The following is a 26,255-nucleotide window of genomic DNA, read 5'->3' on the forward strand; positions in this document are numbered from 1 at the left end:
CTTAATGTCTAGAATGTCTTAATAAATGTCATTTTATCTCAGGAAATGTGTCTGGAATTTTGCAGACACACCATGCCAGGGACGGCCCTGGCTATGTGAGAGCCCACTCATTGACCCTGATGTCCAGGTCACTGCTGGGTCTCCTGCTAAACTCAGACACACCCTGGCTGTGGCACAGTGACTAAGTCATGGAACTTGGAGGCATTTTGTTCATCAGACCTGTTTTCTTGGTTTGAATTCTGAAGGAGGAAACCTTGTTGCTTCTCCTGGCTCTGTCACCATCCTCCCTGGAGACACGCCTACGGCTTTAGCCTCTGTGTGTCTGCCTTCAGATAGGCTGTCTGACACCCCACCCTGACATCTGGCTGTGCAGCAGGAATGGTGTGTGTTGGACAGAGCAGCTCAGAGCTGAAAGGTCTTGGCAGAGAGGTGGGAGGCAGCTTTTTTGGCCCGAGTTCCATCTCTCAGCTTTGAGCCAACATTTCTTTCCTTCCTTTTACAATCGGCCTGTTCCCCCACAAGACTTGGCCAGAGTAGAACTCATTTACATAATCAAGACTCAGGTAACAGAGATAAGAAATGAGTCTTGGGATCCAAGTCACGTGTTGAGCTCAGGAGCCCCACCACTCTGTGTGAGGTTTTCCTAGTAGACTCAGGAGCATCTTCACTGGCTCCTGACCATGAATAGCCAACTTGGGAACTCCAACAATAAGTATTACTCTTGCCAAGAAAAGCTGGCTGACATCCTGGAAGGCAACACCCAGCTACTCCCATCCTTGGCAACAGTCACAGGGCAGGCAGAAGCTCTGAAACACACAGATACCCAACAGACCGATCAATGAATACCCAGTGTTCATTAAGTTGTTTGTGGTGGGGGTTAACTTATCCTGGGTTCACATCTTGCATGTTGAGTTAAGTAGGGAAAGACACTCTGTGCTATAGTCCTGAGCAATGTGCACAGATGTGATGGGCAGGAAGAAAGGCCAAGAAATATAAATGGCCCAGCCTGGAATACCGTACATCACATAGAGTCATTGAGTTTGTTCATGGAAAGATAAAATCTATAGAAACATAGAACTAGCTTGCTTCTCTTGAGTCACTGGTTAATGGTTCCAGTAATATTCACATCTTGCTGACTGCCTGACCACTTTGATCAAGGGGCAGATATTTATATGGTGCTACTTCATGCTCTGCTCTGAACAGATGTTGGTAGAACACAAGAATCAAGGTCACAGTGTCATCCCTTAAGGAGCTCACCTTGAGATGTGAGCCTATGGATACAATGGATGCTTACGGAGCTTGGCTTTAGTGCAAAGTCCCCGTGTGATCACTCTCATCACTGAGGCTAACCTTAAGACATTGTTGAGTTGACCCAAGCACAAGAAGCTAGGGCTTTTGTAAGGATTAAATGACACAGTTGGCTTTTGTTTGTTTGTTTGTTCTGTGGAATATAATGAATCATCGGAAAGACTTCTGAAACATTTCCTGTAGAAGGCTAAGTTGACCTCACACACCCCAGTTATCATTCTCTACTATCATGTTCTCAGACACGTGACTTCTAGTTTTGAAGACTGGCTCATCTTTCTCCCGGTTCTGGGATTTTACTCCTGTTGTATGCTTTAATTTTGCTAACGGTACACAGAGCATAAGAATGACAAAACCTCAAAGAGTAAAAGTTAAATTGGATGCGATAAAGGTAAAGTAATGAGTATCGTACAGTAATTGTGTGCTATGATAATAGTAAGCTATTGACTGTACTCATAGGATGGCAATATGAGGAATTAGGCATAAGCATACTACAAAGCTACAGGATACTTAGGTCGCAAATGTATTGTCCTGTCAAATAATAAACACCTGAGGGAATACAAGTTTCTATTTATTTTCTTCATCTCAGAATTTGCTTTAAGAAGCCACACCAAACTCCCTTAGACTTTAGGACATTGATGGATGACAGACTCCATTTAGGAATGCCAGCATTCTCATAGCCACTGAGAAAGGTTTAGCACTCAGGGTGTTTTGGGTTGGAGGGGTAGGAGGAAAATAGAAGAAACCAGATGGAGAAGTCAAGCCTGTGACGTCAGCAGTGACAGTGGTCAGTGAGGAGACACATGGGCTCTGGAGCTAGAACAGCTCGAGAGACACGTGACAATGTGCCTAGGTAAGGTAGAACTTTATAACTTTGCATTGATCTGTTGTTTACATTTGAAATTATTTCAAATAGTATTTTTGACAATTTCCTAAATGTATATAATTTTGATCATATTTATCCACTCAATTCCTCCTTTATCTCCCTTCCCCCTTACATGTGTGGGGTTATTTTCTGGATCTTGGAAGCTTGTCAGTAGCTGTCCCCTCTAAGAAAAACAAGGCCCCTCCTCCGGCAGCCATCAACTGCCACTAACTCCTTAGCTAAGATGGAGACTCCTGGTCCCCTACCTATCCATGCTCAAATGTTGACTGGTTTGATCTTGTACAGATCTTCTGCTGGTAGCCATGCTCTGTGCCTTCATGAGTGCACTCTTCATGCCATGCTCAGAAGGCAGCATGTTTCAGGATTTCCCATCATCCTTTAGCTCTTATATCCTCCCGGCTCTCCTGAATTTTGTGATGTTGCCGAGTCTTCAAAGAAGCTGTTACAGATGTTCACTTTAGGACCGAGAATTCAACAGTTAGTTATTCTTAGCACTTTGATCGCTTACGAGTCTCTTTCTCTTCATTGACTGCTGCTGACTACAAAGCAATGCTTCCCTGACTGGGGTTAAGAGCGGCACTAATCTACAAGAATAAAAATACATATTTAAAAAGGCATTTTGTCCATTTAACAAAACAACATTCTTAGGCTCCTCCCTAGGGCCTATGAGCTCCTCGGCTGTGGGGTTTTGAGGTTTCCAATACCAAGTGTGTTTTTTTTTCCCCCTATGGAGAAAATCTCAAATGCAATTTTAAAAAGCAATTGATTGCCCTCATAGCATCTCTGCCACAATTGCAGCCATAGCACATTTTATTTGGCAGGTTAGTCTTGTAGTATACAATTCTCTGCTGGGAAAGTCACTGAAAATACTTTTCTCCCCAGCTGCCTGCATAGCAGCTTCAAACACAATACAAACTAGCCAGTGGTGAGGAAGTTTCCACAGGAGCTCTAGTCTGATTTCTCTATGTTCTGTACTCAAAGTGTGTGGTATATCTAGTGATGTGGTCTTACCATCTAAATGGCACACATCCGAGAGAATGACAATAGCCTGTGTTGCTTTAGGCACCTTTGGGGCCCCTCTGTCCATCATTTATGTGCGACCATAACAATACATTCCACTCCTGGTACTGGAGTCTCTGCTTACTAACCTTTGTATTTTGGGAGAAGCGTTATCCAGAATACAGGGTAACTTTATTCAGATTCCTTTAAAACACTATACATTTCTAATTATCTTACAATGTAGTGAGTTTCCATAGGCTTTTTATACATCTTTAGTTTTAGTTAGCGCTTTCCCTGCACACTCCCCTTCCCCATTCTTCCATCCCTGATTTTCCACTCCCAGTATTCCCACCTTCATCTACTTCCATATCACCTACATTCCACTATCCCTTACCTGATTTAGGCTATCTTTTCTTTGCTCCTATATGCCCTTCTCAGCTTCTGGCATCTATGATAAAATGTCTTGTTTTTATTGTTTATCCCTGACTGAAGAAACATATAGAAACCCAGGGTAACATCTCCAACCCTAAAAGAAACAGAGCTGAGACCAAATCCAGACCTCTCACATCTGGTCTCATGTGACTTAGTAAGTGGGAGGAGGTAGGAGGATGAAGGAATAGAGGAGACTTGGATGCCACAAGACGTCATCTACCACAGACTCTCTTAGTCTCTCATTTTATCCACACAGTTAGTTAACAGATATGTCATATGCTTACTTTTCTACACACAGTGATGGCTAAGACGTGAATCAACTTCCTCCACCTTTGTCCTCCTTAAGCGCACATTTTCCAGACTTCTTTTCCACCAAAGTTTATTTGGAGAATCTACAAGATCAGTGGAGGATTCTTATCCTTCAGCATGCTTGTGATGGGCGAATCTTAACTAGTGGACTCTGAGTCAGTAGGGTTGGGTGGCTTCAGGTTCTGACTAAGAAAACTAATGGCATTGATACTGGACTATTTTGAGCAGCAAAAACATTTTATTTTCTTCAACTCAATATCATTAAACAATCATTTACGGTATATCTGGTGGATGTCATGAGAAAGGCCATCATTTATGTGTGACTTTCTGCTGTCCATACTTCTAAGAAGCACTCTACAGCCAGATTGGACCTCTTGGGATCCCAACCAAGAAACTTTTGGAGACTTTGTTATAATTTCTACAAAGCTATTGTATGCAACAGATTATCAGGAGAGGTAGCTGTTTGGTTTTCTGTCTGTTAAAGGTTAGTCAGTTCTGGAAAACCATACTGGTTCATATGAGCCCTGACTAATAACAGGAACTAGACAATTAGCTGACCACTGGATTTGCTCAAGAAAATAGGGTTGGGGTGAGAGGTCATCCCCATGGAATCTCTTCAGTCACCTTGGCCAAAGTCAACAGGGAAATGAGGGGAAAAATGAAATTAGTGTGTAACGGTTTCCAATGGTAGGTATGCGACTGCCAACCACTATGTTTAAATGTACTTCTTTTTGGTTTTGAGCTCAACAGTTACTATTGATGTTGCAAAATTGCAGTTTTTGTACACACTTGTTTTCCCCACGTATAGAGGAGTCAAACATGTTACTAACCTAGTATTTGGTGTATCTTTCAGTACAATGAGGTTCACGTCTGGATACACAGCTCAGGGGATGGCTAATGCTAATTCATGGTTTGCTTTTGCTTTTGTTTCAGTCAAAAGTAGGTTGCTATAGTAACACATTTTTGGGGATTTTACGTCATGGGGCAAGTAAAAAATTCCTGAGGTTGATAGCAATAATTCGTAAAGTTACACATATTAAAATATCCTTTCTGTGGCTTATATTGATAATGTCTGTAAGTTAAAAACTTTTCACTTTCTCCCTGCCAAAGCAAGCAAACAAGCAGCAGAGAGGGCCAAATTAAAAAGATGATTTATTTGAGATTCTTTCACTAAAGGCTCAGAACCTTAAGAAATAAGGTTTAATAAATACAAGTAGCACCAATTTAATTATATTAGATGCATAAGAGAGAGAAAAAACAGACAGGGCTCTGAACTCGGAGAGTGTAATAGAGGTTGGCTGTAGATAAGGAATAGCCTGACAAATAAGTTCACATCCTGATTAGTACCATAAACTAAATGACAGGAAATGTACTTGAGAAAAATATAGACACCGCCTACTTGGCAGTGGCTAACGTAGACCTAGATGAGAAAGTGACATTGAAAGTGAGACTTGAAGACTAAGAAGGTACAAGGAGGCCATGTGCTCTTTCTCTTGCAAAAAAAAAAAAAAAAAAAGATTATGGTCATGAAAGGAGTGGAATAAATAATTGACTACCTTCCTGGACGTGTTAATTTTCCGTCTACTTCTTACTGCTGACAACTAACACTTAAGTGCTACTTCCTTAGCCTTCTTCACCCCAAATGCTGTGAGATTTAGCCACCCCATCTCACAAGAGGAAAATAATTATAATGTTAAGAAATTTGACCTGGGCGGGACAGAAAATATGACTAAATTAAGTAAGAAGTGAAGTATAAGGCAAAACATAACCCTTGCTGTTGTTTCCCCAAATAGCCAACTTTTTGGTTTTTTTTGATTAGTGTCTGGTTTAGGGAAAAGTTGAGGCACAAATCCAAATGTATCTCAAAGTCTCCAATGTATTGAGTTTGATTCAATGCTTTGATTCATGTCTCTGTCTTTTCTACTCCTCAGCTCTGCAGCTGAGGCTGGTACCTTAGCATGGGGTTAGAGAGAGGAGTTTTCTGGGGTTTCCCTTCTTATTAACAGTGTCTGTCATGTGGTCTCAGTTTACTCAGCCATGAAGGATGTGATTCCTGCAGGTTGCAGAGAGAGGCTCTCTGCTGGGTTCACGGAGAGATGGGGTGTGGTTTCCGTTTTTGTTTGTTAGGCGTTTTGTTTGTTTGTTTGTTTGTTTGTTTGGGGCTGGTGCTGGTAGAGTGCAGATCTCCTCGAAGTAACATCTTCCCATTCTCTCACATACCCATCAAGGCTCTGTACCTTGCTGGGTGACTCTGAAACAACCATACCTTACGAGGTCTAGGGCCCAGCAATATTCTGCTCTGTTGCTTTGATTGGTCTAAGCTGAGAATTTCCTATCTTTGTTCTCATTGATTAGGAGAAGTTAGGCTGTATCCTCCTCCCCTACCCAATCTCCCGTTCTCTTTAAGTTCTACTTCCTCCTATCACAGACACAGCCACATTTCCTTAAAACAAGAGAGGGAGAGAGCTGGTATGGTCAAGAAATGGGCTCTTTTTTATCTAGGAAGAGACAAAGGAGCCCCCTCTGCCCAAGTGGATTCTGTAGGCTTTTTCTCTAGGCCAGCGGATCTCATCCTTCCTAATGCTGTGACCTGGTAATACAGTTCTGCATGTGGTGGTGACCCCCAACCATAAAATCATTTTCATTGTTACTTCATAACTGCAATTTTGCTACTGTTATGAATTATAATGTAAATATTTGATATGAAGGATATCTGATATGTGACCCCTTTAATGGGTAACAACCCAGAGGTTAGAACCATTGCTCTAGGCTACTTAATAAGGGTAAAATGGGCTCCTGGTTCCCTTCCTCATAGAAACCCCATGGCAGGGTAGAGTACTATCATCCTTAGTTGTAAGATATCTGTCCAGGCACATACTGGATTTCAGGGCTTTCAATCTGTACTTCACATTCTCATGTTCCAGAAAGAATATGGGTAGCACATGTTCTCCTTGAATTCCTACTACTTCAAGCTTACAGTAGGAGGGCAGAGACTGATACGGAATGGCACACCAAAGCAAAGAGTGAAACCGTCAAGAGCGAATTCTGTGTTCAATATCCAGATTTCAGGTCACATTTAGCACACAGGAGAGGTTTATGCTGAGAGCAAGCTGATTTTGAGGAGGAAAAGGGATAGAGGCAGGGCCAAAGGGCTAGCACCGAGAGAAGTGCAGTTATTATTCTTTCCCAGTCAAGGGCCCCTCTCACAGTCTCCTCACTTTTGCCATTAAGTATTTCTCCACACAGAGCACCTAGTTATTATCTGCATCTGACTAACACCCTCGGATCCTTTACAGGCTTCTCTTCACACACTATTCGAACCCTGCGCGTCTGCCTCGGATGAGAGCAACCTGCAATATCTGCGCTGAGCATCGTGAGTCAGGGTGTGATGTGAGCACGGACATATTACCACACGTCATAAAATAGTCACAGTATCAGGCGTTCTTCCTGCGCACTGATAGGAAGTTCAGAGGCCCACTGCCTCCCACTTGAATTAGACCGATTTTTTTTTTAACCCATTCCTTGTGAACATTCACTGATAATGGCTCAGTATTTTCTGTGACATACTTCATGACCTCCAGGGGCATGGAAGTAAGATTGTACATGCGTTTTAGATTGTTAGCCTGACTCTTCGAGACACGAGTCACTCTAAGAGATTGCACAGTCTGTATCAGCCCACATCCCTCTGGTCAGCCCTCTCTCCGGCAGAGTTATGAAGCTGCTCAGTGCTGTGGCTCCAACAACCTGTAATTTGTGGTTTTACCCAGCACCTGGCTCTTTCGTGCTCACACAGACTATGTTGAACTGGGTCATGTGGTATGAAACTTCCCATCGCCCCCTGAAGCCCCCAGCATCTTGTCCGTGATGGCTACCTCTTTTGTTCTTATCTTAAGCTATCCCTCTTGATTGAGTGTCCCTCTAGGTCTTAAAGGGAAACACCTCTTTCCCTTTAAGACTCCATGCATGCTGTCTCTGATATAATGTACTGTTCCTTTCTAGAGGCCTGTCACCTCAAAACATGATCATGGTTCTATGGCTCTTTCTCCTAATGAAGCTCATTTTTGAAGGAGATGTTTGTGTCAGCTCCTTTCCCAAACTAACTTACTGTCACTCTTCTTCCCAATCTGACAAGATGCGGCAAAAATCTATTTATAAATGAATTTGAAAATGAAGACTTGGAAGAACTGAGTTAGTCTCTTTAGGAATGAGAAGGAAGAGAAAGGAGAAGAGGAGGAGACAAGCAGGACACTATGCTCAGTGTTTTATATATGAGTAGGATTCAATCCTGTAATGTATGTCAAAAATTTCCAGACAGATGGACCAGCCTCACGTATGTTATTTTTCTGACCAGATGCTTCTCTGGGGTTTGTGGGAAGAACCTCTGTGGGATAGCAAAAGTTTGTCAACATAAGAAATTACTGAGGCGTTGTTAGGAGGAATGTAAGAGAAGAACCTCTGAGTGGAAAAATAGAAGAGAGGCTGTTAGAATGATGGATGCTGGGAAAGTCATGTGTAAAAACCTGTGAGGAATGACAAGGTACCAATAAAGAGGGTGGCGTTGCACTCAGAGATGAAACATGAAACATGCAATAAAAATCCCTTCTTAGAAGAGTTTTCCAAGGAGGTGAGTCTATAATTCTACCATCTGGCAAATATTGAAGCCCTCTTTCAGGTTGCCAGGAAAGATGCTTAAATCACATTTTTTTTTTATGGTTTCCTTCAATGAAACTTCATGAAAATGGCCAGATATGCGCAACTGAATATGGCTCCGACTCTCCCAGGCTGAGCTGTATGCTTTATTGTCTTGAATTGTTTTCAATTTGACTCTTTTCTCAGGTTCTTGTGTCATCACTCATTTGGAGGAGGTTGGGGGTGGTGTCACATATTGAACCTAGCTGTCCAGCTAGTGTGTAACTCACCTCATGACCCTACTTCATTTTCCTAGGTTATCATTTCCTTTCCAATCATTGTATAACCCTTCTCTTTCCTTAACCTTCCAATATGTCTCTTAATACTTCTTTCAGCTGATGAGAGAACTTTCAAAAGTCATGTAGATTATATCTACATTATATACCCATACCTGTTCTACCCTCTGGTTGTAGTGAATTAACCAGGTTCATGCTTGAGGCCAACTCCTCAAGTACAGGGTCACTGTATTTCCTTCTTCTCTCATCAACTTGAAATATATGGCTGTAACCATCCCCTCTCTTTACTCAGTATTTCTCTCTGTACTGGGATCATTTCCAAAGTCACTCAGACATATCCCTAATTCCATAGTTCCACTGCTCTGCCCTGGAAGAAGAGGGGGGAAATAAAAAGGAGGAGGAGAAAGACGAGGAGGAAGAGAGCAGCAGTTACAATTATAAAGCCTCTATATAGTTTCTATATTTACAGTTATTGTATTTCTCATTCTTACACAAAACCTTCTAATCATGCTTTTATATCCGCAACTATCTCCTAAAGCAACTCTTGCCCAAATGTCTAACTTTCACACTTCCTAAGCGCCAAGAGTTTTTAAGAGCTGAGTCTTCATTGTTAAACACAATTGGGCAAGCACTGCACTCACAAGCACAGCAGCTTTCGACCCAGAGAAGAGCATGTCTGATTGCATGCGGGTTGATGCCCCAGGTCCCGCCTCTGAGAAAAAGGTATCAGACGGGTCTGATGCTCTTTGGGTGGATGACACCTAAATGAACATCAGTACAAAGTCCCAATTTATTTCTAATATCAGAGATCAGACCTCTACTCTTGCCTGATGCGTCTAAAACAAAAAGGGGGAACTGTAGAGAGCTGCGGAATGCTATGCCTTAAAGATGGAGCTGGTTTCCGCCTTCCACCTTCCTGATGGTGAGTGCTCTCTGTCACGAACAATTCCACATTTGGCTAAGGCTGAGGATCTGGCTTGCTTCCATGTATGTGGACCTATCTGCATTGCACACCTGGGTTGGCTACCCAGAGGCTATTTAAGCTGTGGGCTGGCTTTCCCCAGGGTCCAAGGATTGTTCAAGGTTCCTGAATAAACTGCATTGAAAAACAAAACAAAACAAAACAAAACAGTTTCTCTCTTCACTTAGTCCCTGGTTGCCACTTCTTCTGGCTGTTCCTGTTCCAGATAACAAATGGTTTCTCTTCATGTTCCTGCTCTCTGGCTATCAGGATGCTTTAGAACTAGCCCTGGAAGCTTTCTTCTGCCCTCATGCCTTTTCTGGGTTTTATATCATAATTTTATCTCATTATTTTATTTTATTTTTCAGGTACCATCTATTGTTGGTGGCTTTTTCTAAGTACAGGATCATTCTGCATTCTTTTTTTCTTTTTTATTATTTATTTTTTATTCACTTTACAGCCTGGTTGTGGCCTCCCCCTACCTCCTCTCCTCCTAGTCCCACCCTTTCATCCTCCCACCGCTCCCTCATCCTACATCCCCTTATCCTCAGAGAGTAGGAGCCCCCCCCCCATGGGTACCAACCCACCCAGTACATCAAGTTGCAGCAGGACTAGGTACATCCTCTCCCACTGAGGCCAGACAAGGCAGCTCACCTAGGGGAGGTAATAGAGTTAGAGGAAAGGGATCCAGAGGCAGGTAATAGAGTCACAGACAGCCCCTGCTCTAATTGTTAGGGAACCCACATGAAGAACTTTGTTGTATACGTGTAGGGGTCTAGGTCCAGCCCATGAAAGCTCTTTGGTTAGTGGTTCAGTCTCTGTGAGCTCCCATGGGCCCAGGTTAGTTGACTCTGTAGGTCTTCTTATGGTGTCCTTGATCCCTCCAGCTCCCTCAATTCTTCCTCCCATTCTTCCACAAAACTCCCCAAGCTCCATCTATTGTTTGGCTGTGGGTCTCCACATTTGTTTCCATCAGCTGCTGAATGAAGCCTCTCAGAAGACAGTTATGCTAGGCTCCTGGGTGCAAGCAGAGCAGAGAATCATTAATAGTGTCAGAGATGGGCTCTCTCCCATAGGTGGGTCTCAAGTTGGGTATCATCCATTGTTGATGTACTTTATTGGCCTTTTCATACTGAAGGACCATTCTGCATTATTATTATTGTTGTTGTTATTTTGAGACAGGGTCTCCATGGGTAATTGGGAAGCTATGAATCTAGAGCCCCCATCTCTTCTTTCTCCTCTTCCCACTCTCTGCAATGAGAGTGACATGAGTGCCCCCCATTTCTCTAACTGCTGCTCCCCAAATCAACCACATTGCTGACTCCCTCCCCTCTTTCTGGTCTTCCCTCAGCTGAAATTCCCTTGAATACCATCCTTTATGAGATGAGAGTCTGTCACTGTCTATCATGGGTATTTTTATACATTCACATGTTCCTAGGACATGCAATTTTCTTTTACTGTCAAGGCAGAGTTTGCTCTCAATAGAACATTTAAAACAATGGGACTTTACTGAATTGAGACTAGCAGTGTGATAATTCATCTAATGATGTTAGTTTTTTTTATCACTTACCTTTTTTAACCCTTAAATAAGTACAAACAAGGTTTAGGGGGCTGTTTCATGTTTGATGAAAAGGAGAATGAGCTTGATTCTATCTAGTATCAGGTCTACTCTGTGTCATGGGTCCTTTTCCTGCATCCCTGGGATGAGTTTTCCCCCTGTCCAGTGCCCTCATGGTAAAATGAGGGTGTTCATTAGGGCAGCCAGCAAGAAATCAACGTGGTAAGGAACTCCTCTGAATTCCTGCCACTGACCCTTCCTTTCCAGCCAGTAAATATGTGTTCAACAATTGCTATGTTCATGACACATTGTTAATGATAACATGAAGTAAGAGATATGCCTTATCACTGACTCCCAGAGAGTAGGAAAAGGAATGACTATATATTAGAATTAAAATAAACACATTGTAGAAAGGTGATGTAGTTTTGTACCTTACATTCATCTTCAGATGAAGAGACTGAGCTAACGGTTTTAGAAAGTGAAGCAACTTATTCAAGACCACACTGTTAACGCGTTCCAGTGGAGCTGGAACTTTCCAAAGATGTCCACAAACTTGACTCACTTCGAAGATGGCATTCGATTCACTTTCTCAACAGTCATCATAGCATAGATTCCAGAGCTGGATGTTTCTTTTCTATTTTGATAACCTTTGAGAAACTGTTTCTGAGCACTCACTGGGTGATGACTGCAGTATTTTGGCAGTTTGATAGTCGATGTATACTGAGATGCAAAAGCAGCCAGGATTTAAACGCTTAAAGATAAATGGTCTGTCCGCCTGTGTACACAGTCCAGTGTTTGGACAGGATGAGCTATGATTACTTTAAATCAATGACTGAAGACAGAGCTCACCCACCCCATAAGAAGAAGGCCAGTGAGATCAGAGAATTAACAAGGGCACCAGAACCCATCCATAAAAAAAGGTCACAGCTACTGCCCTGGTCAATACAATCCACCTTTGGTTAAGCTCACAGAAATCCTATGAAAAAGAAAGCCTTGGTGTGCATGCGTGTGGGTGGGTTAGGGGTGGTCGTCTCAACACATCATTCTAACTATGAAGTAATTTCTCCCAGAAGGTCAGGGAGCCCTTTTCTTAGGAATTTGCTTCCCTCAATTTGACCTTGCTCAGTGACTTTGGAGTGAAGAAGAAAATGATTGCCAGATTGAAGGAGAAGCCATTCATCTTTCAGCCAGACTCTGATCAGCCAAAAAATAAGAAAATGGTGCCTGTTGAGGACATGCTTAGGAGGAGCCATCGCTGAGTCTAAACAGTTGTGGGGAACAAAAACAAACCACCTGGAGCAGCTGGAGGCTTTACATCATAGTAGTCACGTTTTAACTAGGAAGGATTTGTCCATTACCCATTAACCCCTTTCCCTTTGTACGTGTGTCTTAAAGTTTACAAAGACGAACCCTAGCACCGATGTCCACAGTGGTCTTTAGCGAAGAGTAGGCACTAATACTTACATTTTAGATGAGTAAATGAACTTAAAAGGGGTCCACAGGCTGGGCAGTGGTGGCGCAAGTCTTTAATACCAGCACTTGGGAGGCAGAGGCAGGTGGATCTCTGAGGTTGAGGCCAGCCTCGTCTATAGAGCAAGTCTGTAGAGCAGGACAGCCAGGGCTACACAGAGAAACCCTGTTTCAAAAAAAAAAAAGGTGGAGGGCTTCACATATTGTTCAAGATGACTGAGTTAGTATGTTAGGAAGTCAGGGGTAAAGCTATGAGGGCACTTAGATGCTGCTTTTATCCAGAGAGCACGAACTTCTCTTGGGCCCACTGGGGTAACTAAATCCAGGATGCATCCTGGCACCCATGCTTGTATTTCTTGTCCACCCATTTCCTTTACTGTGGTCTGACTCCTGCTTGGCCCTGCACAGACATAGTGATCACTGAGTAGTGTCTGTCTGCCTAAACTGTCCCTCTGGAAGGCTAAATAAAGGCATAGAGTCAAGTCATTATACAAAGTGTTTCTTTTCTTATTTTTGACTTGCCATGTCTTATAGAAATAATAGGACTGAAAATAAACACTTTTGTGAGAAAGCTACCTTAACTCCCCGTAAGCAACAGTGAGCATTAAGGGCGAACCATCCAGAAAATAAGACGGTGAATTAAGAAGGTGAGAACAGTGGTGGAATGGTTACTCTCTAGAGCAAGAACTGTGCTGGTTCTTGAGTACTCTGGCATAAGAACCGTATTGGGCCCTTCAGGCTATGACAGTGGTAAACAGATTATCAATTTATGAATCACTCAGGACTGTAACTAAGATGATGGGGAAGACCAAGACAGCTTAATTATGCATACCTCTTACCCATGGCTGTTTAGATTTAAAGCTCATGTCAATACCCTGAAGAGCAACTTGAGGGTCATGGGGTACCTTTATCTGTTTCTTCCTGCTGTGGCCACACTGATTAAAGCTCTCCCCACTTCTCATCGTCACTCATCTCTAACTGGCATTTTGTGATGAGTAGCCAGGCATAGCTTGTTGGAATTGTGTGAGCCGGGGCTCTTGCTGTGAAATTCCAGTTACAGAGCTACAATTGTACTCTCTGACTTTGGTAACTGTCCTGGCCAGTCTTATATAAAAGGACCCCAAATTCAAGGTGAGGCAGCTTTCCGCTATTACCAGTGGAGTAATTACTGGAGCAAATGTCATGGGTTATCCACCAGTGCCAAAGTAAGCAGTCATTGCCCAAGGACGAGCCATGTCATTCTGCTCCCTCTCTTCCTGTCCTCATTTCCTCCAGGGATTTTCTCACCTGCCCTTTCAACGGCTGGGGTCAGCAGCAGTGGAGTGGAGCTGGAAACACAGATCCAGGGCCCTGCTGTAGGAACCCAAGGGGGATCTTTCAGAAACCTCACTCAGGTGAAGTTGGGATTCTTGATTCTTGATTCTGCAGAAAACAATTTCAGAACGAGTCCATAAAAAACAGAGTTGGAGTTTATTTTAAAAATATTTTTAGTGCATTCAAGTACAGTGGCTATTAGAAATAAAACTTTTTCCTTGGGGAAAGGGTAAGACCCACCCAAGTGCGGGCTTGGGCGTCTCAAGAGAGAGTCACACTTAAGTGTTGTTATAATAGCCATGTGTGCAATTTTAGTGGCTTCTGAAGTCGCATCTTAAAAGGCTGCTAAGGAATTTAATGAAAGCATAGGGTGTTTCCTGAGGTACATGGGATGGGATTACAGTTAGTAAGGTAAAGGTCACAAGGGTGGCATGGGGAATTATGACAAAATTATATAGTCTTGACTGTGAGAATCCCAGAAAATATCTGGGAAAAGAGTAAGGTCATATTTGAGGTCATGTGCACCCAGGCCTTAAGCATGATCCCTTGTCATGTTGTCCCTGAGGTTGAAACATCCTTATGTAGAAGGTATCCTATTTCTATATAGGCAAGCTTCATCGCAAATGTTACTTTCACTTCAATCCTGGACTTTCAGCAAGGGGCTTCAAACAGACTCAGAAATGAAGGGCTCCTTTTTCTTCCCCATGACCCCTTAATTTTCCCTGCTCTTTTACGCTGCCTCGCTACTATCTTTTTTTTTTTTTTTCCTTCACGAAGATCCCATTGAAGAGCAAGTATGCTACCAAGCCCTGACACACATAGTCCTCTTAATTACCCTCGCCTGGGAAACAGGAACAACGCTTTCAATTTTGTGAAGATGATGTTGCTGTTTTGTTCTGTTTTCAAATTTAATAACCATGGGAAAACTAGATGAGGTATCAATGGTACCAGGAAATCTAAAAGTGATGGTAATTGTTTTCTTACGATAACCACTCTAAAGCCCTAATGCTTAGCATAGGCCTTGGCCTACTTACCACGTGCTCAGTTGGTGGTAGAGATAGTGTCACTGTTATCATCATCATTATTAGTCACTCAGCAAAATAGAAGAAGCAGTATTGGAAGGCAGGCCTCTGACTTCCCAGAACTCAATGAGGGTGACCTCATCTAGTTTCTCTGCTTGATTTTAGCAGCACAGAGAAGTCATGGATTTGAGGACTGGGAAGTAAGGTATGAGGCATTAACAAAAGCAAGACAAATCGCCACTTATCAGTTACTTGGGCGAAGTCATCTAGGTCCGGATCCCGTACGGATGCCTGAAAATGAAATCCTGGACTGAATGAATATATTGTTTGACTTCTTGGTGAGGACAGAAAAGCTGAAAGATTTATTTGAGTGGAGAGGGAAAAGGATGAAGGGTGGAACCAATTTACTTACTTGCTGGTTTTGCCAGTACAGGACCAACCTTTTCTCCTTGGGATCTAGAGTGATGGAGATGGGTGGCGGTTATTTGGATAATTTGGAATGATTAGAGGCTGGACAAAGCAGGAAGGTGACATCTGTCACTGTGAACTGCTTCCAGACTGTATCAATTTGATAGATTAGACAAGGAATCCCTTGGCTTCCCCTTCTACAAAGCCAAGGATGTTACCCTAGCAAACCCTTTCCAAGACACCCTCCCCAGGAGGACCCGCCCTCCCCAAGGCAGGCCATGTGGACTCTGTCTCTTTCCTCCCATCTCCTTACACTTGAGCATTTGGTCTTTGACACAAAGGCTGACCTCACATGCTATATTACAGCGTGTGGAGCACGTTCAGCAGACAGATGACTTAAGGCACATGCTTTGTCTTCTGTTCTTTCTATTAGGGGCGTGATTTAGAAGATGGATGTTTATAACATGAACCAAGGAATTTCATCCTCCTCTGGAAAACTGTGTAGGAGAGAATCCTAATGGAGCAAGAATAATGTCTCCTGGGCTCCAGCCAAATGTTTGGACTTATTTTTAAAGCCTCTATAGCTTACATCTTCTCCCGTTTATTGTAAGCTTGCCACGATACCCTTGTTCCTTGCTTGTTTGGAAGAAAGTGGTGACAAGTGAACCCTCCTGTCATTTGTTTTCATGGAAGAACCATGTTCCCGTGGTGACGCACTGAGGCCATGTAAAATGATTCCCTGACTATGCACCTTAAAAAGGTCACAGGGCTCTCTTTTCCTGTTTTGCATTTTAAGAGGGGTGTGGGCATGAGATGTAATGCTGAAAAGCAATTTGGATTGAAGTGCTTGAGGTACTCAGGCAGAAGAGCAAAATCTAGCCAGTGGAAGACAGCTTAGCAGTGTCTGCCTTCCCAATTCCTAGCAAGGTTGCTTGGCACAGGAGAATGGCGTGGGAATTTTCCAGCAATCCTTGTTCAACATCAAGAAGAAGTGAAATAATTGCTGTGAACTTCAGTTTCCTCATTTGCAAGAGCTACCACCCAGGGCTATTGTGAAGGTTAAACTGGTCAAGGTATGGATGTGTAAAGATGTCTTAGTCAGTGTTCCATTGCTGTGAAGAGACACCATGACCATGGCAACTCTTAAAAAGGGAAGCGGTTAACTGGGGCACACTTAGAGCAGGTTTAGTCTATTACTGGCTGGTGGGAAGCATGGCATGCAGGCAGCCATGGTGCTGCTGGAGATGGGGCAGAGAGTTCTGCCCCTGGATCCACACGCAGGAAGACAGAGATTCTGGGCTTGGAACGGGCTTTCTGAAACCTCAAAGCTTACTCCCAGTGGCAGCCTTCCTCCAAGATGGCCACACCTCCTAATCTTTCCAAACAGTGCCACTCACTCCTGGGTGACGCCATCTTCAAATCTGTGAGCCTATGGCGGCCATTCTCATCCAAACCTCCACATAAGACAGTCATGTGTTTTAACCTTGAACAATAAACCCCGTTATTACATGAGGTGTGGGTAATGACTTACCTGCTTTTCTGGGTTTCCATCTTCCTCAGACAGAACACCATCTTCTTCTGCACTAGCACACAGCCACCCGATCTACCCCAGTTTTCCAGTGTTAGTGCAGGCAGAAGCTCTCTGTGCTGGAACTGCTGACTTAGGGACTCGTTTTTCTTTCATCATCTTTCTCTTGAATTTCTTTGGCCATTTTAATTGACAATCTTTTCTTCCTGAGCAGTCATTCTGGCCGCCTTGTTACAGTCCAGGGGCAATGCATAGCAGAGCTTGACACCATTTGCTGTCAGTGGGCACAGCGCAGCCCTTCACCGGCTGTCTTGATCAGCAGGTCAGCTCACTGTTGGAAGCTTTGTGGACAACACAGGTGATCCTCATCCTGCGGCACCACCCCCACCCTCCCCAACCATGTCTTGTGGTACTTGTGGTAGCTCTTGTGAGAAATATGCTGGCTGGAGAGAACACAAGTCAATACTTTCAAAACCCATTTTGCTTTTTTTTGTTTGTTTGTTTTTTTACATGTGATGTATGTGGTATGCGTAGGTGTAGGTTAGGGTGTTCACAATTATGTGGGTATATATGCACATGTGTGTGTAAGTATGTGGGGTCGATGGTCTTCTGTAGCTGTTAGCCATCTTATTATCGAGGCAAGGTCTCTCACTTGAACCCAGGTCTCGGTATGCTAGCTTGCTCCAAGGATCCCCCGTCTGTTGGCTGAGTGCTGGGATTACGGGCAGGGGTCATGCCTGCCTATCTTTTTAATATGGGATTTGGGCTTCACACTCTGTGATTACGTTAGTCAGTGAGCTGTCTCCCCAGCCCCCACTTCGGCCTCTTCTCTTCTTTTGATATTTTCCTTGTCACTAATAGGAAGTAAGGGAAGGGAGCAGTCGCTGCCTCAGGGTGACCACTTACCCTCATTGTCAGCTTGAGGAGATGCGGAATCGCTTAGCTGGCGAGCGGTGCCTGTGGAGGCTCATGTTCAGTGTGCTCTCCCTGAGGCATGAAGCTCCGCCCTGAACGTGGATGACACGGTGCCATGGTCTGGGGCTCCGGCCAGATAAGAAGGAGTAAAGGAGGAAGTGAACTTCTCCGCTTCTGGATATGTGTTTACCCTCCCAAGGGGCTGCCTGCCAAAGTACACTCTTCATTCCTTAAGCTATTATTGTCACCTGGTTTGTCACAGCACTGAGAAAAGTAAATAGTCCCTAAAGTTGGCACCAAAGACTAGTCCTATTGTTTGTGGTAAACGGGGCCATGCCATTTGTTGGCTTTTGGAACAGGTTTTCCAGAGGAATGTGGAAGAGTTTGGAACTGCAGAGTAGAAAACCCTAGAACGCTGTGAGCAGAGCTCAGTGAGTCACGCTGGTAGGACTGTGGAGGACTGGAATGCTGGGAAGAATGTGGACAGTGGAGGCTCAGCTCATGAGGTGTCATCAGGGAACTCGGTTAGAGGTTGTCCATGTTGCATTCTGTCCGTGAATCTGACTGCATTCTCTTTATGCTTTAAAAGCTTCAGTGAGGCTGAAATAAAAGGTAATGGACCAAGCTGTATGGCAGAGAACATTTTAAGACAGCTTAAAAGTGATGCTATGGCGTGCTTATTGCTCGTTTCACTTACTGACATTTACAATGAGAATTCAACTTTAGAGAGATATGAAAAATAGGCAGTTTGGTGAAGAATGGAGACTGAGCCAGTTTAAGCATCTGGATAAAGAAAGTGCAGACAAAGCACCTGTAACTAGGAAAGAGATGAGCACAGTTCATGGAAAGTATTCTCTCTTCATGGAGAGGGAGCCAGAGAGCGAGACCCTACCATCTGAACACTCCAAGTGCAGCCCAGTGAACCTCAGCTGAGAACGCACTAAAGGGCTTCCCTTCCAGTACGTTAGACTTTTGAAGCTTCATGGAGCATAGAGAAAGTTTAGCCCCAGATAAAGCTTTTCCACAGAGAACAAGGACTTCCCCCAAATGGCAGTATAACATGACCCTACTGGCAAGTATGGAGAGGAAGAAGGCTGTGCCTATGGTACCAGGAAGATCTGAAGCAGTTTTCTGCTACAGAGAAGAGCTACATCAAGGAGCCAAAAACTGGACCCAAAACTCAAACCCTGGGACGCCACCAGCAGGTGGAGCTGGCAGCAAACAAACAGATCATGTGACTCTGATCATGGGACTTTAACATCAAGGGGGAAGTATGGACCTAGCTCACTACACTCATCAGAGACTGGCTGCTCACTCACTCTCCCTATCCTAGTGAGGGTGCAGGAGCGTCCCTCTCGGCCAGGCGTCATCCTGTTGAGGGTGGGGAGACTCTAAATGACTGAACATTTCCCCAGGTTACTTAGGTTACTCTAAATAATCTGGTTAAATGTGAGGAGACAAGTTTGAGTGCAAAGACTCTTGGAAATGTCTCCTTCTTTGTTTGCCATCTGCTGGCCTAACAGGATGAGGACTTGTGAAAGTCAGCTGCGTCTCTGTTATATAGAAATAGAAAGTTCAACAAACTTGAATACTCTTATATTTTAACTTCACTGTGTATTTAATTGTGTCACAGAGAGGAGACATTGCTTGGAAGTTTCTTTAGGTGTAATTGAAAATACTGAACTGGGTAGAAGCCTCAATATGAAAAGCTCTTCATTCCTGGTTCCTTAAGTAATGCCAACAGGTCAGGTCATAAAACTCCATAGACATGTATATAATAAGTTGATTTTATGTCATTGAAGAAAAGGAAAACCATAAATAGCTCATTGTCTTTCAGTTAAATATTTTTATATTGAACGTTGCTAAAATAGTTAAAAATCTTAAGCGTAAGAGGAAAGAAAACATTTAGCATTCTCTATTTTTAAAGTGTGGTGGCATTTGTGTCCACTATGATTTTCCTGCCCGGTCTCCTGGGCTGGGATCATCATCTAAGCCAACTGTTAAGGTAGTTTGCTACAGTCTCTGACCAACTTCATCTGTGATTTTCCCATTTGTCTTTTTTTTTTTTTTTCATTAAATTTGTATGAACACTCTCACGACACCTACCATTGCTTCGGTTGTAGAGCAAAGGAAACAATCAATTCAAGAGACAATATTGCAGGATGTTCACTGTGCATTGTAAAAGGTGTGATGTTTGGTTTGAGTGGCAGTCCTTCCATAACGCACAAGCCTTAGTAAAGCCTGGCCTCTGCACCTCTGATCCAGGGGTGAAAGCTGATGCCAGCACGCTCTACCGAGGCTTTACCAGCCTCTCTTTTGTGAATCCCTCTTGGTGAAGGAAAAAAAAATATAGCTGTTGTTTTTCCTTCAGAAATTTCTCCAGAGAAGACAAGAACCCAGAGATAGAAGTGACCCACCTGTAGATACTGGCTTTACAATGTAGGTGATATAAATACAAGGAGCCCTCAGAAGAGAGTATAAATAGGTCTTTTTCCCTGTTATCAAAGCAGAAAATTGGACTCCTCCAGGACTCCTGAAATCTGAAGGAAACTAAAGACCTGTGTCACAGCTTAACTGTCAGTCAAAAACCCAGGCTTCCTTCAGCCTGAACTTTCCCTCAGTGGGGCGTGTGTGTTGGGACTTGACAGGGAAGTGATGGTGAATTTACTTTCCCTTTCACTCGGGGCTATCTCAAGCTTAAAGCTCATTAACACCAAATTAGCAATCAAACACTTTGTTTTTGTCCCTTCTTTCTTTCTTATTTCACCTAGAAATATCTTCTGTGAGAGGAAACATAGACATGATCTTGTCCCCTACCAGGCTGACTCCATCAGGAAGTGGCTGGCATAACTGATGGTTTTCAGACTTTCCCCTAAAGGGAAGGACAATTCTTGCAACATCCAAAGGCAGGCAGCTCTTGGTGAAACAAGAGGCTCACAGGAGCCCTATGGTCTGTCCTGACCTTCCTGCCTCTCCTATATTACCTGGGACGTTATTTTAGAATCCCAGACGCTTCATGGGGAACAGTACGGAAATCACTATACACATGAAAAATGTGAGGGGCCAAAACCAAAACAACCAACCAACCAAACAATAAACACGTGGAGAATTATTGCCAAAGGCTCCCATAAGCAACAAGGTTGTACTTGGGAGGATTATAATTCATTCATTGTGCACACAGATTTATTGCATTGCCAGGGAGGCCAATCAATCTTAGTAAATACTGTCCTTTCACTTTGGTTCTGCTTAAATATTCAGATTAAGTGCTGGGTTGATGATTCAGTGCTTAGGAGTTCTTGCTGCTCTTGCAGAGAACCCAGGTTCAGTTCCCAGCACCCACATGGCATCTCCCAACTGTCTGTAACTTATTTCCGGGGACCTGACACTCTCTTCTGACTTCACAGCACCAGGTACACACGTGGTACAGACACCAAAAACAGGCAGGCAAAATACATGCTACAAAACAAAATTTAAATGTCAACCTAAAAAAAAAAACCCATATGATATAAAAGAAATGAAAAAAAATCAAATTAGATGTGCTTTTAGCTTTTCAGAAGCTAGAGAACAGGAATCATTAAAATGTCTAAGAACAGATATATCTCAGCAACCTTCAATTATGGACAGCATGAAGAACACAAATATTTATAAAGGAAAAACAAGAGGTGTAATAACTCAAGGCAAGTGAAGTAATAATAAAAAGTAAGAACTCAAAAGACAAGTGGGCTCAATGGGGTGTACAGAGGAGCAAGTCAAGCCCAAGAAATAATTTCCATAGGATTAGTACTAAGACTGACCTGTATTACAGTGACATTCTAACTATGGAGTCTAGGAAGATGACGGAGGACTGACTACTTACTCTCTTTGGCCCTAGTGATTTCTCACCTGAAGTGGTAGCTTCGTTGTTGTGCTCTGCTTTATGAGTAGTGTAGACTATGGCTAAGAGGCTTAGACATTGTCTTAGTTACTATTGTCATAAAACACTATGGCCAAAAGCAAACTGGGAGGAAAGAGTTTATTTAGCGTACATTTCCATATCACGGCTTACCATCCAGGGAAGTCAGAGCAGGAACTCAAACAGGGCGGGGGCCTGAGGCAGGAGCTGATGCAGAGGTCTTAGAAAGATGCTGTTTACTGCCTTTCTCATCAAGGCTTGCTCAGCCTGCTTTGCTATAGAACTCTGGACCACAGTGGGCTGGGCCCTCCCTCATCAATCACTATTTAAGAAGGTGCCACGCAGGCCTGCTCGCCTATAGTCTGATTTTTTAGAGGCATTTTCTCAGTTGAGATTCTCTGCTCTCAGATGATTTTAGCTTGTGTCAAGTTGACATAAAACTAGCCAGGATAGATACTAAGTCCCATCTGTGCGGGGTTGGTAGAGTCATAACTGCTTTGTTGGGAAAAAGTGTGGCATTTGTGTGATCTTTCTTTCCCTGGGAAAGCTTCCCCCCCCAAAGAAGTTTGTATCTATTCTCTCTATAACTCTTCCTCATCTCCAACCTCGTTCGCCTCTCTAGTGGGGCTGACACCGGGGTGCCCTTGGTACAAAGCACATAGTGTTGCCGCTAGGAAACCATAATTCAGTAGATTCTTTAAGAAAAGATCGCTAGCTGCCGTTTGAGGCCTGGGAGATGGCCCAGCAGGAAAAAAGCTTGCTCACATCCATAAAGACTAAAATGTGGATGCCTAGAACCCACCTAAAAGCTAGGGGTCCATGGCAACTCACTGTCAGGAAAGGGGAATTCCTGCAGCAAGCTTAGCCGAAATGTTGAGCTCTGCTTTCAATGAGAGATTTTTCCTCTTTATATATAAGGTGGAGAGCAATGGAGAAATACACTTGAGGGCAGCCTTATGCCTTTACAAGCATCTGCACATGTGTGCGCACACCTGCACATATACATACATCCACATGCAACAAACACATTTGCAAACACACACAGACACAAATAAAGGGAAACTGGCTTTTCCCATGTGACATCAAAAAGCAAAAAATAAATAATAAAATAAATGATGAATGATAAATTTAAAATCCAGAAACATTCTGCGTGATGGAAAACAGCGAATTTGTGTTTTCTATCCTGTGACTGGCCTTGTGGCTTTTCTTTCGTGTCTGTCTTCTTTGCCAATCACTGTGGTCAGACAGGCTCTGTAGCTAGGTTTGTTGGCTAAATCAAGAGGCTGAGGCTTGCAAAACGCACGCCGCTTTCCTCAGGTCACACAGAAAACAGATAAGTCTAGGCATCTGAGCTCATGTTTCTCTTGGTCCAGAATGTAAATAAAATCTTTAGTCATGATGACACATTGCCTCTGAACAAAAAGTTACAAAACTCTCATTTTTCTTAGTATGGTTAATTGTCTTGACTTGTACATCAGAAAATGAGAGTATTTCTGTCAAACAAGCATCGGAAAGGTGGGCGGCTCGTGTTCTTGCTGCTACTGACAGCTCTATCTGGGATAAAGGAGTGAACCTGTACACCTGGGCTCCAGATGGGGAAAGCTGCTCATGCCTCCGGAACAAATTCTCCTCCTTCATGCCCCTAGTGCATGAAAGATGTGCAGAGGCTCATGTGCAGAGGCTGTTTTCATTCTGTCATTTCCCAAACACCCTCTCCAAAAATAATACTCTAGGGAGCCAAGATGTGGCCCTTTCAGGATGCTGTAGAGCTGCTGGTGGCCGCCGAGGAGAACCTCCACTGCTCCCAGTGCCTGCTGCCACATTTCAAACACTTAGATGAAAGGGAGAGGCAGAGCCTTGGGACCTGTGCATCCGGCAGCTGCAGCTTCCCGGTCACTAAGGCTGTGTCTGAGCACGAAAGACCACGGTGGGGCCTTCGCCTTCACTGTGGCTCTGTTAGTGCTGAAACAGATGTGCCTTTAGCACTCCCATCTTAGGTGGCCACTTTCACGGGGTGGAAAAGGATAATCTAAACCTTCCTTTTCTTGCCAAAATAACCACATTTAGATCTTTGTTCTGCATGTCTTGGAACGCACAGATTTTTCCAAGCAGTGGGAACCTCCTGTCCTGTTTGGTCTTTGGACAAATTCTTGTTCTGCCCATTTCACCCCCAGTTTCCTGAAATCCCAGAAGTAGGGGTTCGTGGCTGGGGCCTGTGAGAGCCTCCTTTGTGAGAGAAGTTACTATAGACAAAGCCGTCAAGGCAGGCTATGAAAGACACTGGACTTCCAGCCAGGATGAGCTGAGAGGTTGCCACTAGGCAGGCCCGATTGCCCCCTCTGGCTTTACTCCAGGGACCAAGGAGGGAAGTCTCCTGTGTGGCTGCTTGCGCGGACTGCCTGGCTGTGGCAGTAAATGAAGAACACTGACCTCTTGTTGGCTCGGAAACGTATGGTTTCTTGTGCTCTTTAAGTTGATAGAGGGACAAGCTAAGGAATGATGACACCGATTCTCCAAAGCATCTCAAACATGGGAAAAGGAGAAATTTATACTTGAAACTTGTCTCTGATGTCTCACAGCATGCAGGGAAAGTCAATGGAGTGGAACGGGTTCCTTTTTTTTTGACAATAGTAAAGTACACGAGAGACTTCTATACAGAGACGGCATGAGAAAGCAGAAACAAAAATGAACTTTGGTGCAAGAACATTAAGATTTAGGCCTATCTCTACATGCTTATATGGCCCTAAGAGCTGCTTTTTAGCTATAAAGCTTGTGGCTCCAAGGTCCATTATAGAAACAGAATTCTTCCGAGGCCAGAATTATCTTCACAGGAAAAATTATTTACAAGGTAAACACGTAAACAGCAGCATGTGATTTTCTGAAGTTAAGAGCCAGAAGTGTGTTTTAAGGCCTAGATAGCCTGACCACGGACCAATGACAAAGCATAGGAGATCTAGAATGTTGATGGGTCATAATGTGAACCTTACTGTGTGGATGCTATGAGCTGAAAGTTACCATGTTCAGAAAAGTTCACTGCATGGGACTTTGTGTGGGAGAAGTCTCTGGAACTGCTGGCACCATCATGATATGTTCTGTTTAGATTATTCAGATTCCTGAGCCACACAGGATCTCTCTCGCCTGGGCACAATACAAGAGTCTGCATGGCAGAGTTAGGGGCCCACCACCATTTGCAATAGATACAGAAGGGTCAAGGGCCAAACAGAAGTAGACTTTCTGGGTTGATAATCAGAAATGCTCGAGGCCAAAGCTATGTAGCTAGATTTAATTAAATAAATTTCTTTTAAGTCCACTTTTTTATTGTTTGAGGATGTCATACATGCACATGACGGGTCTTGATCAAATCCACCCCAGTCCCTTCCCTTCCAATTACTCTCCTCTTCCGTTCATCACTTTCTCCTCCCAACTTTACTCGCTTCATCTACTTCGTGTTTCCTGTATGTGAATGAGTAGAGGGCCAGCTGCTGGAGCGTGGGTAGCCCTTAGAATTTTTCTTTATGGATGGCCTTGATTGCCCTGGAAAGACTAAGACTGTTTAAGTAATTTAACCAATATCCAGTAAGGAGAAGAATCAGGTCAAGTCCAGGCTACCCAACTTCAGCTTACGCCGTCCTAACCGCCTTCCTACATTGCTCACTTGGGAATGCTGCCAGCCTGTGCTGCTCTGTCTCTTCTGATAGAAGGACTCCATCACTGGTGGCTCTCAGCCAGGCTGCATGCTGCACTTGAAACGATGTATAGAAACTGCTTATACCCTGGCTTTCCCACAGTCCTGTCTTTCTATTGTTATTGTTGTTTGTTTGTTTGATAGGGGTCTGAGCACAGCATTAAAAACCTTCCTCCAGAGATTTAAAAGCAGGTGGAGGGTGAATCATTGATGTCTGTAATGGAAAATGTCAGCCTCCAAGAAGATGAAGCTCAGGTTTGGGGCTGCCCTCAGCGTATTTGAGCTGATTAGTTAGGAGCTTGTGGAAATATGCAGAAGTCTTGGTAAGGCTTCGGACCCAGGCAGACTCTGGTCCTGGTGAAAACGTCTGTGACATAGGCCTCCCCTGGAGAGCCATCCAGAGGAGCATCACTTGGAATTCAGCCTGGTACCAAGTAATTACCCAGACGTTTGCTGTAACATGATTTACTATTTAAATCCATGTTAGTAAGTGAGAACCTGCTCCTTCCCCTCTGCTTGCTAGAAGCAGGAACTCTGGCCAACCTCGCTCATTTCTTTCTTACCTTACTGGTAAAGCCACATGAAATTGGGCAAGTCACCGAAAGGCTCATGAAGGACATGAATCTATGAGTGTACCATAGATTCT

The 26,255-nt window shown here is 43.6% G+C and overlaps 1 long non-coding RNA gene across 2 annotated transcripts; it reads right to left on the minus strand.

Moving 5' to 3' along the window:
* Positions 1-10,292: 10,292 nt before the first annotated feature.
* LOC132649004 (uncharacterized) lies at positions 10,293-18,124 on the minus strand. Of its 2 annotated transcripts, none has more exons than XR_009587391.1 (5): positions 18,024-18,124; positions 17,121-17,458; positions 15,594-15,637; positions 14,133-14,267; positions 10,293-10,834 (listed from the first exon to the last, which is right to left on the minus strand). It is a non-coding gene; the product is annotated as an uncharacterized LOC132649004 (long non-coding RNA). The 2 variants fall into 2 exon arrangements; XR_009587400.1 differs by lacking the exon at positions 10,293-10,834 and adding an exon at positions 12,862-13,011.
* Positions 18,125-26,255: the final 8,131 nt, after the last annotated feature.

Source organism: Meriones unguiculatus, chromosome 1, assembly GCF_030254825.1.
Source record: "Meriones unguiculatus strain TT.TT164.6M chromosome 1, Bangor_MerUng_6.1, whole genome shotgun sequence".
In the NCBI taxonomy this organism is placed as follows: Eukaryota; Metazoa; Chordata; class Mammalia; order Rodentia; family Muridae; genus Meriones; species Meriones unguiculatus.